Source organism: Bison bison, unplaced genomic scaffold (assembly GCF_000754665.1).
Source record: "Bison bison bison isolate TAMUID 2011002044 unplaced genomic scaffold, Bison_UMD1.0 scf7180017864461, whole genome shotgun sequence".
In the NCBI taxonomy this organism is placed as follows: Eukaryota; Metazoa; Chordata; class Mammalia; order Artiodactyla; family Bovidae; genus Bison; species Bison bison.
In genome coordinates, this window is record NW_011495023.1 from 4,834,091 (window position 1) to 4,851,020 (window position 16,930).

The window sequence follows — 16,930 nt, forward strand, 5'->3', positions numbered from 1 at the left end:
AAGTGATGGGACCAGATGCCATGATCTTAGTTTTCTGAATGTTGAGCTTTAAGCCAACTTTTTCACTCTCCTCTTTCACTTTCATCAAGAGGCTCTTTAGTTCTTCTTCACTTTCTGCCATAAGGGTGGTGTCATCTGCATATCTGAGGCTATTGATATTTCTCCCAGCAATCATACATCAATATGAACCAGCCATAGGTATACATATACCCTCTCCCTCTTGAACCTCTCTCCCACCTCCCACCCCATCCCATCCCTTTAGGTTGTCACAGAGCACTGAGTCTGAACCCTCTGGGTCATATAGCAAATTTCCACTATCTATCTATTTTATATATGGTAATATATATGTTTCAATGTTACTCTCTCAACTCATCCCTCCCTCTCCTTCCTCCACTGTGTCCACAAGTATGTTTTCTATGTCAACATCTCCACTGTTGTCCTGCAAATAGGTTCATCAGCACCAACTTTCTAGATTTCATATATATGCATTAATATACAATATTTGTTTTTCTCTGACTTATTTCACTCCATATAATAGGCTCTAGGTTCATCTACCTCATTAGAACTGACTCAAATGTGTTCCTTTTATGACTGGGTAATATTCCAAAGTATATATGCACCACAACATCTTTATCCATTTACCTGACAATGGACATCTAGGCTGCTTCCATGCCCTTAACTATTGTAAATAGTGCTGCAATGAACATTGCAGTACATGTGTCTTTTTCAATTATGGTTTCCTCAGGGTATATGTCCAGTAGTGGGATTGGTGGGTCTTGTGGTAGTTTTATCTTAGTTTTTTAAGGAATCTCCATACTGTTCTCCATAGTAGCTGTATCAATTTACATTTCCAACAACACTCCACGTTTCCCTTTTCTCCAAACCCTCTCCAGCATTAATTGTTTGTACATTTTTTGATGATGGCCATTCTGACCAGTGTGAGGTGATACCTCATTGTAGTTTCAATTTGCACTTCTCTAAGGGTCACAAATATGCAGGTCAGGAAGCAACAGTTATAAGTGGACATGGAACAACAGACTGGTTCCAAATAGGAAAAGGAGTACGTCAAGGCTGTATATTGTCACCCTGCTTATTTAATATGCAGAGTACATCATGAGAAACGGTGGGCTGGAAGAAGCACAAGCTGGAATCAAGATTGCCGGGAGAAATATCAATCACCTCAGATATGCAGATGACACCACCCTTATGGCAGAAAGTGAAGAGGAACTAAAAAGCCTCTTGATGAAAGTGAAAGAGGAGAGTGAAAAAGTTGGCTTAAAGCTCAACATTCAGAAAATGAAGATCATGGCATCTGGTCCCATCACTTCATGGCAAATAGATGGGGAAACAGTGTCAGACTTTATTTTTGGGGCTCCAAAATCACTGCAGATGGTGACTACAGCCATGAAATTAAAAGACGCTTACTCCTTGGAAGGAAAGTCATGACCAACCTAGATAGCATATTCAAAAGCAGAGATATTACTTTGCCAACAAAGGTCCATCTAGTCAAAGCTATGGTTTTTCCAGTGGTCATGTATGAACGTGAGAGTTGGACTGTGAAGAAAGCTGAGTGCAGAAGAACTGATGCTTTTGAACTGTGGTGTTGGAGAAGACTCTTGAGAGTCCCTTAGACTGCAAATAGATCCAACCAGTCCATCCTAAAGGAGATCAGTCCTCAGTGTTCACTGGAAGGACTGATGCTGAAGCTGAAACTCCAATACTTTGGCCACCTCACACGAAGAGTTGATTCATTGGAAAAGACCCTCATGCTGGGAGGGATTGGGGGCAGGAGGAGAAGGGGATGACAGAGGATGAGATGGCTGGATGGCATCACCGACTCGATGGATATGAGTTTAAGTGAACTCCAAGAGTTGGTGATGGACACAGAGGCCTGGCGTGCTGTGATTCATGGGGGTGCAAACAGTCGGACACAACTGAGCGACTGAACTGAACTGAACTGAATAATAAGGAATGCTGAGCATCTTTTCATGTAAGAGATTTAGATTGGCTTCATCACATCAGTCTATCTTTCTTTGTCTCTACTTTTCACCTCACGCTGGGCCCATTTCTTTCATTCTAGCTGCCCCACCTGTTCCTCTACTCTTCTTAATCACAGTATCTATAACCAGCAAACTGTCTTAAAGACAAAAAAGTAATACCTCTCAGGTTATATATTTCATTTAACTAACTCGTGGGAGTTTTAAACTTCTCAGCTACCACTACTTTGGGAATTTTTGCTCACACATGGTCAATTCTTTACTGTTTCCAAATAAAATCCACCATAACTATTTGTTTGCTCTTAGTAAATAAAATGAATTCAATAACAGGGCGTATCCCTTCTCTTCCCTATAGCTATAGGCTTGCCTCCTTTTCAGCCAAACTAGTCATTTTTTATATTGTCAGGCACCAGGGGCTCTGCCTGTTCTATTCTGGTTACATCATTACCAACAAAAGATTTACAAACAGGTTTCCATGGCAAGAAACAAGAACAAATGAAACAGTCCAAGAGAAATGTAAACTGGAAAGATAAGGCTAAACCCATTTCTGATGACATTGGAATGCAACCCTCCCAAAAGCAACCACTGAAATTACTGGCATTTCCCTGAAACATGACAGGAACCATACAATAAATGAAGACATTAGTTTTTATTGATATAATAGTTACAGCTCCATGCAAAAGACTCTAATGACAGGGCAGTCACCTTCTGCATACAAATTCTTTTCCTTGTTTAATGGACTAGACAAGGATTGCCATTTTAATTCATGGCCCTCCATAAAATGCACACTTATAATAATCTCCTTTTGAATCTTTATGTTTTCTGTAACCTTGATAGCAAAGTGCTGCTATCAACAATTATCTAAGTGTAAACAGTTGTTAGAAAAGGCAGAAATTGATAGCAGTGGGTCAGCTGAAAAGAAGTGGGTCCAGAAAAAGAGTGGAGTGGGTGTAGATTTATGACAGTGTTGGGACTCAAGCTGTAGGCTCCTCTCAGGTGGATAACACAGCAGCACATGCCGAGAACACAGATATTGTACCGCATATGAAAGGAAACATTTTCACTCATTCACACAAAAGACCAAGCCAAAACCTATGACTTTTTCCTCTTTGCAGCCCTAACCCCTTCCTCGCACACAGTAGGCAGTCAATAAATGCTCACAGAATGAAAGAAATCATAATGCCAAATTCAGAGTCAGGAAACTCAGTGATGTTAAAAAAAAATTATTATGCAAATAAAATGACATCATTTCACACAAAGGGGAGGTGAATGGATTTCTCTATCTCTCAGTAATGGGAAGCCACTCTGGCCATCTTAATGCTTAGAATTGGAATAATTTCTTGTTTCTCAATTTCCTCTCTCTCAAAATTCTTCCCCCACCTCCATCATCAACCCATAAAAATGAATTCAGGTCTTTCAGGACTCAACAAGACTGTTACAGGAAAGCATAAATATTCTTCAATATGTACCGCCATAATTTGATAGTTTACAGAAAAAAAAAAATTTGATAGCATCTTCCCTGGCCCACTTCCTCCACAGCCTCTCATTGGTGATGATTTAAATATTGTTTTGCCTATAACCACAGCCTCAGCAAAGAAGTCAAAGTCAAATCTGCCTTTGTCATAAACATAATAAAGGTCTGTTATAAGACATGATCTTGCTGAGTAAATAATTAAACTGAAAGCGATGGGTGTGGATTCAGTAATTCTAATCTCTTCCTGCTGCTGCTGCTGCTAAGTCGCTCAGTGTCCGACTCAGTGACCCCATGGACTGCAGCCTATCAGGCTCCTCCATCCAAGGGATTTTCCAGGCAAGAGTACTGGAGTGGGGTGCCATTGCCCTCTCGGAATCTCTTCCTGTATAACCTCAAAAGTTCTCAGCGCCCTGCCCACCAGCATGGCGGCCTCCCTCAGTCTCTCCCACAGGCTTTTTCTCCTTCTCCCCTTGCTTCCTGTCCCCGTCTGGTGCCAGCCTGCGTTCTGTCCCTTCACACCAGCTTGCCATTGCTATTCCCGCCATCTGGAGTCAGTCTTCAGTATCTCTGTCTCATCAACTCTCCATCTATTTTAAAATATCATCTGAAAACATATGTTTCCCCCACACACACCCCTTTCAATTTCCTCTCTGCTTTTATTTATTTCATCCTCTTACTTCCTTCAGCTCTGAAAAACCCATCTGATTCACTTCAGAAAACTGCTCTACAAAGGGCTGAAACTGCATTTGATATGAAAGATTGTAATCTCTCAGGTCTGAAATATCTCATATGAGTGGTCAGCACATGCTCCTCCATTTTATCTCCATGAAAATGAGGGAAAGAGTGAGAAAGACTATGAATCAAGAAATGAGGGCATTACTAACATTAAAATTACCTCGAAGGCCACGGAGCATTTCCAAGTGTCCAGTGATGTTCGGCTCTAGCACACGAGCCACAGACAGACCAACCCAAGATCAACATTGAAAGTCATTGTCCTGAACATCTTTTCAAACACTTAGAACTCAAGAAGAGACGCTTAAGCCACTTTCAGAGTGGTCAGCAAGTGAGTTAGGGAAAAACTTAAAAAGCCTCCCTCCATCCTTTCTATATCCCTTTAAATACTTTCTCAGTAACCTGGACCAAAAGAAAAAAAAAGGAGACCAAAAAACCCTGAAACAGAAGATGAACGTGCTCGAGACACCCAATCGGTCAGCAACTTCCAGACTGCCTGGCCACCTGGTTCTACGGTCTTTTTACTTTCTCTAATTAACCTCTGCGGCCATGATTATTTCCTTTTAATTCTCCCGGCTAGTGTTTATTAATTATGTGTGGGATTCATGGTGCTCAACCATTCTCTACCATCAGCCAAAAGCCTTTCTGCACCATGCTGTTGGTTTTGATTCTTTCATCTTATTTGCCTTTTCTTTCTTTATTCCCCCCTCACCACAATGAAGAAGCTGAAAAATGAGAACCTCACTCTCAAACTCCACTCTATTGTCAGTTCCTCGGGCTGCAGCACTTGTGAGAGCTGGAAGAATCACTGTTGCTAAGCAACACTTTTGCACCCTGTGTAAAAGATAAAGAGCACCATGAACGGCTCTGAGGGCCAGGCAGTCAGTCCCCCATAAACTCTAGGAGGCCGACCTCAGGACAATCAAGGAGAAATGTCAACTCTATTAATACAGGGCTTGGGGAGGGAAGTTCTTAATTTTTCTTTCTTTTTCTTTACATCACTTCTCATTTTTTCCAAAAGAAAAATGACCTAATGAGCAAAGAAATGGATGAAAAACCCCTAATTTGAGTTTCCAGGATTGATCTGTGCCACATATTCACTCTCTAAACAGAGCTGCTTCATTATATACCCTTCTATGACTCGGTTTCTTACCCTTGGACAAGTGAAAATTAAAATCAGCTGTTTCACAAAACTGTATGCAACTGATTTCTTTTAAAACAGTATTACAAAGTCCTCAGCAATGATTAAACTACCATCTGTTATTAAATGGTAATAACACATTTTCTGCCAGTCTTTCTCAGATGTCCCTTGTAGCAGTTTTTCTTATCAGAGATTCCACTCCTGCCTACTGACCTTCCATGAGAATATTCTGTGGCTTTTAGGCAGAAATATTAACCATCAGAATGTAACTTTAGAGGAGAGTCATCCTCATCATTCACAGCCTGAAACAGAAGTGGGTGTGTTAGCAATGGGATGGAAGACTGATAAACACCCCTCAGGCTCTTCTCTCTTTGTCGCTTGTGAAGTGAACCAAAAATGGAAGAATTAGGTGAAAGTTACAATACTGTGACCTTCTTCAACTCCGGTTATCTGTAAGTCTAAGACTCCTGTGATACTCAGATTCTTCCCTGTGGCTCAGACTGCTAGTCACTCCACAATATCTACTCTCTATTCTTCCAAAATAAGACTTCACGTCCAGCTCACTGGCAGCAGGTGTGACCGAGCAGCAGCTCTAGCCAAAACAATCTTCACAGAAGTGACAGATGAAACTTCCTGGTCACTGTTTCCATTTCCCATCACCCCCATGCCTTCTTGTTGGAGGGAAAGCAGACATGGTTAGTCACCATGAAACATGTCAATAAGGCAAAGACAAAGGGATGGTGGACAAACAAGAATGAGCCTGGGTCTCTGATGGCTTCGTAGACAGGTGACCGAGATATACACTTTCCTCTTGTCTAAGGTGCTGTTATTTGGCTTCTCTGTCACTTGCAGATCCTGTGTAACATGGAGGATGTGTTCCATCTCAGAGGGTTTCCTAGACCAAAGCAAGACAATAAAACAACTTTGTGCCCAAAGGAAACTCCCAAAAGTTTAATAAGTGGAAATTGTAATAAGATCTACCACTTAACTGAGTGCATCTTTCCACTATACCAAGAAAGCGAAGCAGTTCTCATCAATAATTCAGCTTAGGAAACATCATGCTTTCAACTAACCAGCGTATATTTACTAAGCACCCTGTGTACCAAATAGATAGAAGCCACAAAGATGGACAGGACATGCCAGCCTTCCTGGAACTAACATCCTTGGGGGAGTGTCATGAGATGTAGCATTTAAATAAGTGTAACTGAATGATGTGTGAGTATCCTGGACAAATCATTTACTTCTCAGAGATGACAGAGATCACCTCTAAGGTCTCATCTGCTCTAAATGTGTAGGCTTCTACCACAATTGTTAACATGCTACCTCAGCGTCTCACCAGTGGTATAAGTTGAGTTCTTTTTATAGCTTTAATGAGGTATAATTGGCACACAATATAATGCACATATTTTAAATGTACAATATAATGGGTTTTGACATATGTATGCCACAAAACCACCATCACAATCAAGATAATGAACATTTCCATCATAACAATTTCCTCATATCCCTTTGTAATCTATCTTCTCTTCCTTCCCCACTAACCCAAACTCAAGGAACCAGCAAATGCTTTCTGTTGCTACAGATCGGTTTGCATTTTCCAGAATTTTATTTTAAATGAATCATTCAGCATGTTCATGTTACTGCGTGATTCCTTTCATCCAGTATAATTATTTTAAGATTCACAGTCCATAGGGCTGCGAAGAGTCTGACACAACTGAAGCAACTTAGCACAGCACATGTTATTGAGTGTATTGATATTTTGTTCCTTTTCATAGATAAATAGTATCAAATTGTATACATGTATCAAAATTTATCCATTCACCTGTTGATGGACATTTGGATTGTTTCCAGCTTGGGGCAATTGGAAATAAAAGATACAAGTTTATGGATTTTTGATAACAAGTCTTCATACACTTATGTTGTACACATATGTTTTATTTCTCTTGGATAACTTATCTTAGAGTGAAATGGCTCTGGGGTATGTACAGCATCCAACTTTTTAGGAAACTATTAAATTATTTTATAAAATACTTCACATTTTATATACCCACCAGGAACATTTGGGAGAAGGTGATGGCACCCCACTCCAGTACTCTTGCCTGGAAAATCCCATGGACAGAGGAGCCTGGAAGGCTGCAGTCCATGGGGTCGCGAAGAGTCGGACACGACTGAGCAACTTCACTTTCACTTTTCACTTTCATGCATTGGAGAAGGAAATGGCAACGCACTCCAGTGTTCTTGCCTGGAGAATCCCAGGAACAGGGGAGCCTGGTGGGCTGCCGTGTACGGGGTCGCACAGAGTCGGACACGACTGAAGCGACTTAGCTTAGCAGGAACATTTGAAAGTTCCAGTTTCTCCACATCCTTTTTAACTCTTAATATGGTCAATCTTTTTTATCTTAGCCATTTCAACATGCGTGCAGTGGTATCTCACTGTGTTTTTATTTTATATCTACCTAATAACTAATCATGTTAAAAAAAAAAGATGTTTCTCCAACTCTTCTATCCATATTTATTTGAGGTTTTTTACTTCTTACTATTAAATTCTAAGAGTTCTTTACATATTGTGGATACAAGTCCCTTGTGTGATACATACTTTGCAAATATTTTCTCCCAGTCTCTTTCTAACTTTCTCATTTAGTATCTCTAGGGGAAAAAGTTTTAATTTTCATGAAGTAAAATTTATCTTTCTTTTCCCTATAGTTTTTGCTTTGGGTGTCATATTTTTTAAATATTTGCCTAACCCATGGTCACTAAAAATTTTTCCTACACTTTCTTCTAGAAATTTGTCTTAACTCTTACATTTAAGCTTATAATCCACTTGAAGTTAATTTTTGTATGTAGTGTGAGGTAAGGTTTATGGTCCTTTTTGCTTTTTTACATATATGGCTATACAATTGTTCCAGCATCCTTTGTTGAAAGATCTTTTCTTACCCAGCTGAACTAATTTGCCATCTTTATGGAAAATTATTGCAGTCCATTGCTCTATATATCTCCTACCTTTATGCTACTACCACACTATCTTGATCACTGTAGTTTTATAATAAGTCTTAATATCAGATCGTATGTGTCCCAATTTAGTTCTTATTTTTTTAAGTTATGTTCTTAAATCAGCAGGTCTATTACAAAATAAAAAGCCTACTGGGATTTCAACTGAGAAAATATTGAATATACAGATCAATTTGGGGAGAACTAACAAAATAATATTGAGCCTTCCAATCCATGAGCGTGGTATATCTACCCATTTATTAAGCCTTAATGAATTTTTCTCAGCAACATTTTCTAGGTTTCAGTGTAGCGGTCTTATTTTTATGCATCTTTGTTAAATTTATCCCAAAGTACTTCATATTTTTTCTGTTATTGTAAATGGCATTATTCCAATTGCTCATTACCGTTACAGAGAAACAATTTTTGTATGTTGATCTTAAAATACCATTCAATCTTATCAAACTTCCTTATTAGCTCTAGTAGCTTTTCTTTTTTTAGATTCCTTTGGATTATCTACATAGATAAGCCATATTGTCTGTAAAGTAAAGGCAGTTGATCCTTCTTTTTAAACCTATGTGCTTTTTATTTTTATATCTTGCCTTACTGCCTTGACAAGAACTTTTAGTACTATGTTGAATAGAGGTTATGAAAAAAAGATATCTTTGCCTTGCTTCTCGTCTAGGGGAAAAGCTTTCAGTCTTTCACCATCAAAAAAGACATTAGCTTTACATATGTCGTGTGTGTGTGTGTGTGTGTGTGTGTGTGTTTGTGTGTGTGTGTGTGTGTGCATGCTCAGGAGCTCATTCATGTCCAACTCTTTGTGACCCCCGGACTGTAGCTCACCAGGCTCCTCTGTCCATGGAAGAAAACCAGAGTGGGCTGCCATTTCCTCCTTCAGAGAACCTCATAGATGCCCTATATCAAGATGGCACTCCCTTCTATTCCTAGATTGCTGAGCTTTTATCAGGATGGGATGTTGACGTGGTTAAATGCTTTCTATTAAGGTACTTTGGCCACCTCATGTGAAGAGTTGACTCATTGGAAAAGACTCTGATGCTGGGAGGGATTGGGAGCAGGAGGAGAAGGGGACAACAGAGGATGAGATGGCTGGATGGCATCACTGACTCAATGGACGTGAGTCTCAGTGAACTCTGGGAGTTGGTGATGGACAGGAAGGCCTGGCGTGCTGCGATTCATGGGGTCGCAAAGAGTCGGACACGACTGAGCAACTGATCTGATCTGATCTGATCTGATGGTTTTATTTTTTTATTCTGCTGGTATGAGTAACATTTACAATTTTTTAACTTAGAAACAACCCACAATTACTGGGATAAACCCTATCTGGACATAATGTATTATCTTTTTCATATATTCTTGAATTGGTAAGTTTGTTAAGAACTTTTACATCATGTTTATGAAGGATGTGTGTGTGCTTGCTAAGTCACTTCAGTTGTGACCGACTCTATGTGACACTATGGACTGAAGCCCGCCAGGCTCTTCTGTCCTTGGGATTCTCGAGGCAAGAATACTGCAGTGGGTTGCCATGTCCTCCCCTAGGGGATCTTCCCAACCCAGGGACTGAATCCATGTCTCTTATGTCTCCTGTATTAGCTGGTGAGTTTTTTACCATGAGCACCAATTAGTCTGTAATTTTCATTTCTTATAGCTTCTGTATCTAGTTTTAGAGTTCGGATAATGCTGGCCTCACGGTCTGTACTATTCTCTGAAAAAGTTTGTGTAGAATTGATTTTTTCCCCCTCAATTGTTTGCTGGAATTTATCAGTGAAAGCAACTGGGTCTGGAGCTTTCTTTGTGGGAACATTTTTAAATAAAAATATCTTTTTAATAGAAATACGGTTATTCAAATTGCCTCTTTTTGAGTTTTTGTAGTTAGAGATTCATCAATTTTCTTTTCAGAAAGTAAGTTTTTGCTTTCATTGTATTTTGCTATTTTTTTTTATATTTCATTTATTTCTACTCATATTTTATTATATTTTATTTCTTTCCTTCTGCTTGCTATGGCTTTAATTTGCTCTTTTTTTTCTAGTTTCTTATGGTTTAACCTCAGGTCATTGATTCTGAAACTTTCTACTTACCTAATATATGCATTTAATGCTATAAATTTCCCCTTAAGCACTGCTTTATTTTTTACTCACAAATTGTAACACATTGTTTTAATTTTCATTCAATTAAAAATATTTTCTAATTTCATTTGTGATCTCCTCTTAATCAGTAGTTTTTTGGAGGTATGTTACATAGTTTCCAAAAATTGGAGATTTTCCAGATATCTTTCTGTTGTTCAGTCGCTAAGTCATATCTGACTCTTTGAGACCCCATGAACTGCAACATGCCAGGCTCCCCTGTCCTTCACTGTCTCCCAGTTTGCTCAGATTCCTGTCCATTGACTCAGTGACGCTATCTAACCATCTCATCTTCTGCCCCGCTTCTCCTGCCCTCAATCTTTCCCAGCATCAGGGTCTTTTCCAGTGAGTCAGGTATTCCCATCAGGTGGCCAAAGTATTAGAGCTTCAGCATCAGTCCTTCCAATGAATATTCAGGGTTGATTTCCTTTAGGATGGACTGGTTTGATCTCCTTGCAGATCTTTCTGTTATTGATTTCTAATTTAACCCCACTGTGATCCAAAACATGTTTTATATGACTTAAATCCTTTCACATTGATTGAGATTTGTTTTATGCCCAAAATATGGTCTATCTTAGTATGTGCACTTGAAAAGAATACACTTTGCTGCTCCTGGGTGCAATTTCTGGACTTTTTTCTATAGATTGCTTGTCTCCTCATTATGGGTCATTTTTTCATGCTTCTTTGAAAGTTGGTAGCTTCTGATTGGTTGCCAGACAATGTGAATTTTACATTTTGGAGTTGTTTTATATTCCTTTAAATACTTGGGGCTTTGTGCTGGATGCAATAAATTTACTTGGAAACAACTTAATCCTTCCATGGCTTACTTTTAAGCTTTGTTAAGCAAGGCCAGTCTAAGGGCTAATTTTGCCACACAACCAAGGCAATGGTCTTCTGAGAACTTCCAACCAATACCCTGGATGTTAGGAGGCCTTTACACTCTGGTAGTTTAGTCACTAAGATGTGTCCGACCCTTGCAATCCCATGGACTGTAGCCCTCCAGGCTCCTCTGTCAATGGAATTTTCCAGACAAGAATATTGGGGTGGGTTGGCATTTCCTTCTCCGGGGGATCTTCCTGACCCAGTGGTCAAACCCGTGTCTCCTGCATTGTAGACAGACTCTTTACCACTGAGCCACAAGGGAAGATCCTTTACATTCTGGGTGGTGAAATATAAACTACCGAGCTCCAGGAATGAGTCTATCTGATTCTCTCCATGTCCTGCCCTGGCCTTAAACAATTTTCCATTCACTGAAAACTCTGCAAATCTCTGGAGCTGACTTTTTATAGTTTCTCTCATCCAGGACCTTTAGCCTGTGAATTCTAGCAGTCATAGCCTCTTCAGACTCTGAACTGTTTTCTCAACTGAAGGTAATAGCTGGACTCTGTTATATACTTGAAAATACATAATCCAGACAGGAAGCTATAGCAATCTTGTTTCCCTTCTCTGAAAGATAACTGTTTTGTGCTACTTGTCTAATGTCTGAAAACTGTTGTATGATATATTTTCCCTAGTTATTTTTAGTCTATTAAGTTTTGAGAGTTATTCCAGTCCCTTTTAATCTATCATCACTGAAAACATGTCTTATCTCTAAAAAGTCTCCACATCTCCTTAATCTGACTCTCCAATATCAACTTTAGAGAGTTAGTTAAGTACAGGATGGTGGTTATGAAACAGGGTTTGGAATCAGACAACCTGGGATCAAGTAGCAACTTTGTCACTGCTCTCTGTGTGACCTTACACAAGTTATTTAACATCTCTGGGTCCACTTTGCTTATCTGTAAAATAAGAATATTAGAAGTATATACCTATCTTATAGAGATGTTGTGAGATTTAAGCAAGAAAACACAAATAAAGCATTTAACATTGCTCCAAGTAGACAGTAATTACCCAGTGATTGTTGTCATTTAAAATATTCATCATCATAATCACCTCATATGCCAAACAACAAAGGCAGCAACCGAGCGTCACTCTGGCTAATCACCAGTGGAGCCCGCACCCACCACGTGGTACACCTGAACTGTCTACACTGGCTGAAGGATCTCGTCAAGTTCAGTAACTGACAAGCACATCCGGAGCTACCGGGTTATATTTGTTCCCCTCTAATTCCCTTCTTGTCATCTTTCTCTCTACATAGGTTTATTTCAGTCAGGGTCAAAACACCACCATTTTAGAGACATCCTGGCCTGTCTTCCTCTGAAGGAGCAAAACGTTCATTTTCCATATTCATTCCAAGTACTCCATATACACTGACTCAGTTTTATATTTACTGTAACAATAAAATTCTGAAAGCATACTTAAAAACCTAAATTGAAATTATCACAAGATAATAGCACAGCAGCAACTGTGAGTTCTTCTCTAATGTTCTATTAACTTATGTGAACGCTCTTGTTTGCTCTTTTCCAATCTCTGGGGAAAGATTTTTCCATAAGTGCAACTGGTTAAATGAGCATAAAAAGTAAGTGAAGTTCTGTCTCATTATTGAAAAAGTTATTATTTGTTATACGTATTTAGACAGCGTTTCTAGACAAGCCATAAGGTAGCGCTATGCTAATCTCATCTACATGGGACAGCTTCACTTTTCTAAATACATATGTTGTGGAATGAGCCTTAATAAAGTCACTGACCCAATCTGTCTTCCTACAAATGCATATTCTCTATAATGATACAACACTGTGTGTTCTAATTTAGCACAAGTTATAATACCCCAAACACAAAGAAACTTGGAGACATTATTTTCACAGCTTACAAAGCACTTTCACATACATTATCTCATTAATTCTTACAATAATCCTGTGAGCTAAGCACTCACAAGAGAAAGTCAATATTGTGAAAACAAAAGAGAAAGACTAAGACGTCCAACTGTAAGCCTTTATCCACACTAAATATACTTAATTCCAGACTGAGTCAAGTTCACTCAACAGTTTATGTTTGCAAATACTTATTTTCAATGGACTGTATCACCTATCTTTGCTTTGTTCAACAGTAATAAAACGTCATTTTCTCAGAACATGAGTTTAACAGCTCAACATTTTTCTCCATTACCTCATCCCTAAAATAAAAATTCTTCTTTCCCCAACTTTTTAGTTTGAAAAATTTCAAATCTCAGAATGATTTCAAAAATAATGCCTGTGGCGGATTCATTTTGATATTTGGCAAAACTAATACAATTATGTAAAGTTTAAAAATAAAATTAAATTAAAAAAAATAATAATGCAGTGAATATGCCTTCTATTTAGACTCACCAATTGTCAACATTTTGCCATATTTGCTTTACACATGCACACAAATATGCATGTGTAATATATAAAATGTGTATAATACATAAAGCAAATACATATAATAAAATAATGCATTATATTTGAGTTATTATTGTTATATAAATTATACAATAAAAATTATCATATATATTTTTATCATGACAATTAAATAGCAAATACTTTAATATGAATCTCCTAAGAACAATGTTCTCTGACATACACAAAATTATTGCACTCAGGAAATGTAACATTCATACAATGTTATTTCAAATATGCAATCCATTTTCAAATTTCCCCAAATGACCCAACAAATGTTCTTAATAGCTGTTTCCCTGATCTACACTGCATTTAGATGCCATATCTCTTTAGTCTCCTTAATCAAAAATAGCTTCCCCGGCTTTTTTGGTCTTTAACAACTGGCATTTCTTACGAAAACAAGCCCTCACTTTTGAATTGTTTCCTCATGATTAGATGCAGGCTAAACATCTGAGGCAAGAATGCTACCTAATGACAGGCATGGCTATCAAATCAGCGGGCACATGACAGCCACTTGTTCCTCTTTTGGTGATGTTAGATTGCTTAAATTTGATCACACCCTGAGTATGGAGCATTCTCCATCCTAAAGGTGCCTTTTTCCCTTTGTAATCAAATAGTCCAAAGGGCAACCCTTTGAGAATATTCTGTTCTTCAACAATCTTTCACTTGCTGACTTTATCATCCACTGATCATTCTTGCCTGAATCACTTTTTAATTACCAAGATTGTAAAATGAGGATTTTCTCTTCCATGATTCCTTCTACATTTATTAATAGGCACCCTTCAAAAATACTTTGTGGTTGTAAAACCACCGAGGACCACCTCTACGAGAGGGTGAGGACAAGAATGAAGGTGCTTGCTGGGGAGACCAAGCCCTCCAGAGGACGGGCATGTCCTGAGTGTAGTCTGGCGCTAGTGCTGGATACACGCAACTCTGCATTCGGTGCTATGGCGATACTCTCTTTTCAGTAGATCAGGTTCAAGGGAATACGCCCATTGTGTAAGCTGTGGATGTTTACCATGTTTTTGTTTCAAGATGATGATGGAATACTGGCAAAGGATCTAAAGGAACTACATTTTTCAAGCTTCATACAATAACCTCTAGCTTCCTCCCTGAAGCAGGGGGAGAAACTATGAAAGTATCAGACAGAAAATTGGACACGGCTGAAAAACACAGGAGATCATTCCTAAAGTGTGCTTGGCTCTGAAACTTTTTTTTTACAGTATAGATCAAGCCAAATTAAAGCCTTTCATCCCCCGTCTTGCATGGCTTTCATTCAAAGAAAGAAAAGGTATTTCTTTCTACCCTCTTCTACCTCTCCTATGAAGAGATACTCTGAGCCTTTAATGTAAGTTTGTAAACTTGATCAGGCTAATTGTCTTCAGACTATTGTGTGTGTGTGTGTGTGCATGCTTAGTCGCTCAGTTGTGTGTGACTCCTTTGCGACCCTATGGACTGTAGCCCACTAGGCTCCTCTGTCATGGGATTTCCCAGGCAAGAATACTAGAGTGGGTTGCCATTTCCTTCTCTAGGGGATTTTCCCAACCCAGGGACTGAACCCACATCACTTGGTCTCCTGCATTGGCAGGTGGATTCTTTACCACTGCACCACCTGGGAATCCCCTCAGACCACTTTAATGCCACGAAAATGCTAAAGCTGGTACTTCCAAGGTTCAACACCTACCACCGAGTTTCATGTCAAAAAGTCAAAAGAATATTGTAGTTTAATTCAATATTCACAGTGTAATCATGAACACTCTGCCACTGGTGCCACTCTTGGATGTCATTTGTGAGTGTTTATACTTCCTAAGGTGCAAAAGAGAAAGCCAAAATCAATGTATACTTATTACCAATAAATAACAGTAGGGATAAATTACTGAATAATTGTTATGAATCACTATAACAGGATAAAATCTTAATCTTAAAAGGGGTCACAGAGACCTAGTCCAATCTCCTACCCAATGCCAGGAGCATGTCTACAGTACCTGAAACAGCAATGCCATCTCTGTTTAAATACCACCAGCAAGAGACAGCCCAGGACACATGACGTTCATTCCACTAGTCATCAGCTACACATAAGACAGTCTGGAGACCATGGAGTTAAGAACCAATGTGTTTTGCATGTAAAGCTACCAGTATGCCAGAAAAACACAGTAGTAGAAAAATGCAAGTTTAATAATAGACTTCCTTTCAATACTAAGATTTTCCAAAACATTTAAAACAAACTCTTACCACCAAATTTGATATACCAATATTAAGCAAGTTAACAGGTAACATAAGTTTCAGGCCAAAGAATGCAGTCATTTTCCCCCCTGTACCTCTTTCCCTGAAACAGACCTTTCACAGTACCATTAAGTCAAAACTCTCCCATCTATGTCTTCCATCAGAGTCCCAAGGACATCAGTTTATTTCCTTCTGTCCACCACACTTGCTCTGCATATATGGGCTCACTTGGTTAAAAATCCCTTCTATTCTCTTGATCTAGTCACAATCCAGAATAGAGTGGCAATGGCAACTGATAAACATAAGGAAATACGTATATACAGAAATAATTAAGGACCTGAGCCTGGGTGATTAGAACAGTGCTATTACAGAAAATTCTGAAAGAGATGGGCATACCAGACCACCTGACCTGCCTCTTGAGAAATCTGTACACAGGTCAGGAAGCAACAGTTAGAACTGGACATGGAACAACAGACTGGTTCCAAATAGGAAAAGCAGTATGTCAAGGCTGTATATTGTCACCCTGCTTATTTAACATATGCAGAGTACATCATGAGAAACGCTGGGCTGCAAGAAGCACAAGCTGGAATCAAGATTGCTGGGAGAAATATCAATAACCTCAGACATGCAGATGACACCACCCTTATGGCAGAAAGCAAAGAAGAACTAAAGAGCCTCTTGATGAAAGTGAAAGAGGAGAGTGAAAAAGCTGGCTTAAACTCAACATTCAGAAAACTAAAGTCATGGCATCTGGTCCCATCACTTCATGGGAAATAGATGGAGAAACAGTTGACACAGTGACAGACTTTATTTTGGGGGGCTCCAAAATCACTGCAGATGGTGACTGCAGCCATGAAATTAAGACACTCCTTGGAAGAAAAGCTATGACCAACCTAGACAGCATATTAAAAAGCAGAGACATTTCTTTGCTGACAAAG